This window comes from Cucumis melo, chromosome 12 (genome assembly GCF_025177605.1).
Source record: "Cucumis melo cultivar AY chromosome 12, USDA_Cmelo_AY_1.0, whole genome shotgun sequence".
NCBI lineage: Eukaryota > Viridiplantae > Streptophyta > Magnoliopsida > Cucurbitales > Cucurbitaceae > Cucumis > Cucumis melo.
Window position 1 is genome coordinate 1,290,763 of NC_066868.1, and position 7,440 is coordinate 1,298,202.

General features: G+C 36.4%; 1 pseudogene; it reads right to left on the minus strand.

The window, feature by feature from the left end:
• Positions 1–5,843: 5,843 nt before the first annotated feature.
• LOC127144440 (60S ribosomal protein L5, mitochondrial-like) lies at positions 5,844–6,407 on the minus strand (annotated as a pseudogene).
• Between the last annotated feature and the right edge of the window lie 1,033 nt (positions 6,408–7,440).

The window sequence follows — 7,440 nt, forward strand, 5'->3', positions numbered from 1 at the left end:
GATGATTATTCAAGATATGGGTATGTTTATTTAATGCAACATAAGTCTGAAGCCCTTGAAAAGTTCAAGGAATACAAGGCTGAAGTTGAAAACGCATTAAGTAAAACTATTAAAACATTTCGATCGGATCGAGGTGGAGAGTATATGGATTTGAAATTCCAAAACTATTTGATGGAATGTGGAATTGTATCTCAACTCTCAGCACCTGGTACACCTCAACAGAATGGTGTATCAGAAAGGAGAAATCGAACCTTGTTGGACATGGTTCGGTCTATGATGAGTTACGCTCACTTACCTAATTCGTTTTGGGGTTATGCAGTGCAAACTGCAGTCTATATTTTGAATTGTGTTCCATCTAAAAGTGTTTTCGAAACACCTTTAAAATTATGGAATGGTCGTAAAGGTAGTTTACGTCATTTCAGAATTTGGGGTTGTCCAGCACACGTGCTTGAGAATAACCCTAAGAAATTGGAACCTCGTTCAAAATTATGTTTATTTGTAGGCTACCCCAAAGGAACTAGAGGTGGTTACTTCTATGATCCTAAAGATAATAAAGTGTTTGTATCGACAAATGCTACATTTTTAGAAGAGGACCACATAAGGGAGCACAAACCGCGTAGTAAGATAGTATTAAATGAACTTTCCAAAGAAACTACTGAACCTTCAACAAGAGTTGTTGAAGAGCCTAGTGCATTAACAAGAGTTGTTCATGTCGGTTCATCTACTAGGACACATCAACCTCAATCGTTGAGGGAACCTCGACGAAGTGGGAGGGTTACAAACTTACCTATTCGTTATATGAGTTTAACTGAAACCTTAACTGTCATATCTGATGGCGACATTGAGGATCCATTGACTTTTAAGAAGGCAATGGAGGATGTGGATAAAGATGAATGGATCAAAGCTATGAATCTTGAATTGGAGTCTATGTACTTCAATTCGGTCTGGGATCTTGTAGATCAACCTGATGGGGTAAAACCTATAGGTTGTAAATGGATCTACAAGAGAAAAAGAGGTGCAGATGGTAAGGTACAAACTTTTAAAGCTAGACTAGTGGCAAAGGGTTATACCCAAGTTGAGGGAGTTGACTATGAGGAGACTTTCTCACCTGTTGCCATGTTAAAGTCTATTCGAATACTTTTGTCCATTGCTGCATATTTTGACTATGAGATTTGGCAAATGGATGTAAAGACTGCCTTTTTGAATGGCAATCTTGAGGAGACCATCTATATGCAACAACCAGAAGGATTCATAATTCCAGGTCAAGAGCAAAAGATTTGCAAGCTTAATCGTTCTATTTATGGATTAAAACAAGCTTCTCGATCTTGGAACATAAGATTTGATACCGCAATAAAATCTTATGGATTTGATCAAATCGTTGATGAACCTTGTGTCTACAAAAGAATCATCAACAAATCAGTAGCTTTCTTAGTTTTGTATGTAGATGATATCCTACTCATTGGGAATGATATAGGTTTACTAACTGACATCAAACAATGGCTAGCAACCCAATTTCAAATGAAAGATTTGGGAGAGGCACAATTTGTTCTGGGTATTCAGATCTTTAGAGATCGTAAGAACAAAATGCTAGCTTTGTCTCAAGCATCGTATATTGACAAAATAGTTGTTAAATATTCAATGCAAAACTCCAAGAGAGGCTTACTACCTTTCAGGCATGGAGTTACTTTGTCTAAGGAACAGTGTCCTAAGACACCTCAAGACGTTGAGGAAATGAGACATATCCCCTATGCATCAGCTGTTGGCAGCTTGATGTATGCGATGTTATGTACTAGACCTGACATTTGTTATGCGGTGGGGATAGTCAGTAGATATCAATCTAATCCAGGATTAGCTCATTGGACTGCCGTTAAAACTATCCTCAAGTATCTTTGGAGAACGAGAGACTACACGCTTGTGTATGGTTCTAAGGATTTGATTCTTACAGGATACACAGACTCTGACTTTCAGACTGATAGAGATTCTAGGAAATCTACTTCAGGTTCAGTGTTCACTCTTAACGGAGGAGCTGTAGTTTGGAGAAGTATCAAGCAAGGATGTATTGCTGACTCCACTATGGAGGCAGAGTACGTTGCAGCTTGTGAAGCTGCCAAAGAGGCTGTTTGGCTTAGAAATTTCTTGATTGATTTGGAAGTCGTTCCAAACATGTCAAAGCCAATTACTCTTTACTGTGATAATAGTGGGGCTGTGGCTAATTCTAGGGAGCCCAGAAGCCACAAGCGTGGAAAGCATATTGAGCGCAAGTATCACTTGATTCGAGAGATAGTGCATCGAGGGGACGTGATCGTCACACAGATAGCTTCGACACACAATGTTGCTGATCCGTTTACAAAGCCCCTCACGGCTAAGGTGTTTGAGGGTCACCTAGAGAGTCTGGGTCTACGTGACATGCCACATTTAACCTAGGGCAAGTGGGAGATTTACTGGGTGCATATTGTATGCCCTAGTTTCTTGTTTTGTGTACTATTATAGTATTTTATTTTTTATTTTGTACACCCCACTAGCTTTAGGACAAGTGGGAGATTGTTGGGGTTGATGCCCTAAATCTCGTGGTCTTGTAGTTTGTAATTGTATATATAATACAAACTTTTTATTTATCTAATAAAATAAAGTGTTTTATTTTATTTGATATTTAGTTGCATTAACTCACAAAACCAATAAACTAACATCCAAGGTTATCTTCTGTAACCTAAACATGTATGTAGAGACATACAAGTGGATCATGTTTAAGTGATAACCTAAATGGTCTGTAGTAAATGGATAAGGCTGGATACCTTATCCTGGTGACACTACGAATACGGTCTGCTTTGTAGTTGTTACAATTGTTCTAAAGTGCTACAAATGATTTGATCCTAATCATTTATGTCGAGACATTAGAGCGGGGGTATTCTATACAAAGAGTTTGTATAAGACCGGACCATGAAATGAATAGTCTCTCTTATTAACACCGTTACTAGTTGAGACTACATTTCACCAGGATGACTATAGGTGACTTGACCTGAATCTTGAGTGAGTTGTGAACTCCTGCCTATGTAGGCGATCCTTTGATTTGTATGGGTGAGAGTGGCCTATGTAGCCGACTCAATATGCCTACCATTTTGGGGATTCGTCTGATTGAGGAGCTGGGAATGCAGCTACACAAGAAGGAATTCACTCCTTCTCTATAGATGGAGTAAGTAGAGAATTTGCTCTCTTAAGGGTTGATTTCAGGGCTTGAACAATGTGGCGCCACACCCTCTCTTGGCCTGAGAGGAGTTCAGTTATAGTAGGACTATAATTATTGTTCATTAGAGGAATCAATGGTACTTAAGGAGTTAGATGTAACTACAGGGGCAAAACGGTAATTTTTGGCCTAGCTGTACTTACGAGCAATTTGTGAAGGGTCATTGCACTGTTGATTGGTTATATCTAATGGACACAAAAATATATCTACAGTTAGAAGAGTGCAACTATTAGTCTTTAGTGGAATGACTAATAGTTAATGAATAGAGATTAAATTTAATTAAAGAGTTTAATTAATTAATCTCATTTCATTAGAGCTTCAATCTGTAGGTCCATAAGGTCCCCTTGTTAGCTCAATAAGGATAAATGAGAATCAAATTTATTTTGGTTTAATTTGAATTGTTCAAATTGATTAAAGGGAATAAATTGTATATGATACAATTAATATAATTTATTTGATACATTATAATGTAAAGTTTTTTATGAGAGAAGTTAATATTTGAATATGATTCAAATAATAATAATAATATGAATGAGATTCATAAATAAACTATAGGTTAAAATTGAATTCGATTCATATTAGAACTATAGATTATATGAGAGATCTAAATCATTGGTTATATTATATATGATATAATATAAAGTTTATATTATATGAGATATAATATATTTGTAATTAAATTTATATTAATTTTATGTTATATGAGATATAATATATATTAATTAAATTTATATTGATTTTATTTAATTTAATATATATATATATATATATATATATATATATATATATATATATTAATATATTTAAATACAATAGAATAACTCCCTTGGGAGTTATTCTACGTGGGAAGGATGGGGAAGTTATTTGATAACTTCCCCTTCCATTGTTGAGATTTGTTTTAAAAGAAAATAAAAAGAAAGGTTTTTTTTTTTTTTTTTAGCAGCAAAAACAATCTTACGATCTCTCTGTATCCCAACAAAAGAAAATTCTCTAAAAAGCTTCTTCCCTCACCAAAATTACAGAAGCCCACAACTCTCTGTGATTCTTTACTTGGAGAATAACGAGGAAGATTTTGTGGTGCCAAGCTTGGAAGAAGAATTGGTTCTACAAAGGTCAGTTTATTTTCACCTTTTCCATGAAAAGCATGTTTATTATTTTTCTTTGAATTTATTGGTTTCATAAATTGAATTTCACTCGCACGGGCGTTCATAAGCTTTCGCTTTAGGAATTCCATTCCTTCATGGCGAACGCTCGTTCAGTGTCAGAAACCATTGAAAATGCACTTCTAATGAAGAAAACGGGCTAAGATCATGAAATTCTTGTGTTTGTCCCAAGAAAATACAAATGAGAATGCCCCGAACTCAGTTTTTGTATCTCAAGGAAAACAATGGTCCATCAACGGTTTCTTTGTTTTGTATTGGTCATAAGTGTTTCGAGCTTCAAGACTCATACTTCAAGGACTTTTGTTTACATTCCTGGTATTCTATCCATATAATTTCTCAAAGTATAGGTCGAGAAGCGAGCTCGTTGGATGGAAAACTGAGGTGCAACCCGAAGGATCGAAAAGATGGCCAATGCTCTTCCAATGCGTGCTAAACGCTCATCAGGTATCAGAAACTACTGAAAATGTACTTCCAACAGAGGAAACAGGCTAAGCTTAAGAACTTTTAGTGTTTGTCCCAAGAAATTATGAACGAGAATGGCCCGGACTCAGTTTTTCTATCATTGGATAAAAAGCGATCCTTCAACAGTTTCTTTGTTTTGTATTGGTCTTAAGTGATTCGAGCTTCGTGACTCATTCTCCATGGATTTCAGTCTACGTAATTAGCATTGTCCCTAACATATTTTCTTAAAATATAGGTTAGGAAGTGAGATCATTGGAGGGAGAACTAAGGTGCAAGGCGAAACGGTTGAAAAGATGGCCAATTCTCTTCCAACCCACACAAGGTTCATATGTCCTTATCAATGAGCTAAAAGAGAAGAATTTCATATTCCATTTCATGACTCCTTAGGAGGCTCGATTGAATCAATGAATAAAGGCTAAAAGACAAAGCTCAAAGAATGATCGAAGTACTTTGGACCATTAGACGATCATTGAATAAAGTGATGAATTTAAGGAGAAAAGATGGAATTTTCTTGCTTAAGAACCTAGCATCTCATCATAATACAAGCTAAAACCACTTATGAGTCATATGAGATAGCAGTCTATAAAGAGAATAAGATCTTATTCTGCTTTGACCTTCAAAATAGTACTTATGACTGAGTTGGGACAATAACCTATGGGAACGATTCATTAGAAGATGAGGCATTAGCATATTGACTCGTCGCCTTCTTCCTTCTTAGTCCAATCTCTTGAATGGAACTTTTTTTGAAGATTCCTAAATAGGAGATGAATAAAGTAGGTAAGCTCTTCTTTCATTTCTTTAGGTTACTCGCGCTTAGGCCCTTGTTCATCTCAACTCCTACGGAGCCTCCGAAGAAGCAAAGAATTTGCGAAAAAAAGAAATCCAAGAAATGTAAGCTAGTGTATTGATTTTTTTTAGAAACCAAGAAATCTAATGTGTCCAAGTTCTTTATTTCAAGAATAAGTTGGATTTTAGCTTCAATCTTTTCTTTTTTTCAAATTCTTTTTTTTTCTCAAAAAGCCGCAAAGTCTCATCTTTTGTCTTGGCCGAAGTGACAATAGTCTCATTGAAACTTAGAGTCTTAGATAAGATCTCAAAATAGTCTGTTAGTTCTAAGAAGAATTCAAAAAACTCCATTTCCATCGAGAATTGAATGGAGTTTTCCTGTATTTCGGTCGAAGAATTTAAGAAAGACATTACTACTCCTATAATGACTTTGAAAGAAAAATTAGACATTTCATGCCCTCAGAGAGTGCTTTCTCGTGCTACATCACTAACATATCCTGTCTTTATTTGACTCCAAAAATTGATTGGATCGAAAGGACTTTCCTATCGAACCCCTTGTTTGTATCAATTTCTAACCGCGCAAAATCTCCAAAGCCAATTTTCCATTTTTTCTTCTAAATTCATAGGGTTCCTTTGGCATGACTCTTATTGAAGACGATCCAGGAACTTTCATAACTTTGGTAATTCTGTTTGAGCAATGGATCCTGACGTGATATATCTTCGTAATGAAACTTGAGTTATTGGCTTGGACCCATCCTAAGGGGAATGAGGGCCCCAAGCTTATATACCCTCGAACAGGGAGGTCTAGAATTCCACAGCGATGAATGACCCCAGATAAGGCCAGTTCTAGGAGACAAATAAGGGGATTGAGTACAGAGATGCAATGAAATCCAGTGTGAATCGGGTACTTGCCTTAATTATGAGAGGTTAAACATTCCTTTTACCCAAATTGATCAGAATGAATGCATCTTGCTTTCTCTAGATAGGGCTCAAGAGTGAACATTCTTTCTTGGTGGAAAAAAGACTTTTGGGTTTGGTGGAGAAGTGGCTATAAAAAGGTTTGAAAGGGCCAATGGAATTGATGCGAAATCCTTTTGACTATAGTATAGTCAATGCCCACGAAGCGGGTTAGTGGAATTCAGAGGTCGAACTAGAAACTGAAAGGAGTTGAAAACCAACTAAAGAAACCTATTCAGATCCACTAAGGCAGATGAATGAAGAAAAAAAGGTTCATATGGAAGAAATTAAGCTAGAAGAAAAAAAAACAAAGGTCCAGATAATTCATTCATGGAACAGGTTAATATGTCCTTATCAATGAGATGCTAAAAGAATTTGAGAACTTCTCTCCTTTCTTTTTTGAAAATTTATGTTATTCTGAATGAAACGAAGAGTAACTAAAGAAAATGAGTCCAATGATTGAAATGAATTGCAATCATCAGTCACGTGTCCACACCTTTCTCCCAAAAATCTAATCGTCGCCGTCTTATATTGAATGGAAACCCCCGGTCAAGTAAAGCGCTTCTTGCCTGTACAACTATAAGGAGCATAGATCTAGCAAGGCATTCTAGGCACAGTGGTATTGGATGCATCATTAGGTTGTGTCAAGTCAAATCAGCTCCTTTTGTTTCGTTGTAGAAAAGAGATCCCTTCCCCCGCTTTCAAAAATGATGAATATTCAATCTGTAGGTCTGTAGGTACTATGGATCCTCTGACTCCCAATCGGCTTGCCTTTTCAGGTCTCATCGATCTTGCCTATAGGTTGTGATATGCCTTGAGATGGCCTTCTCC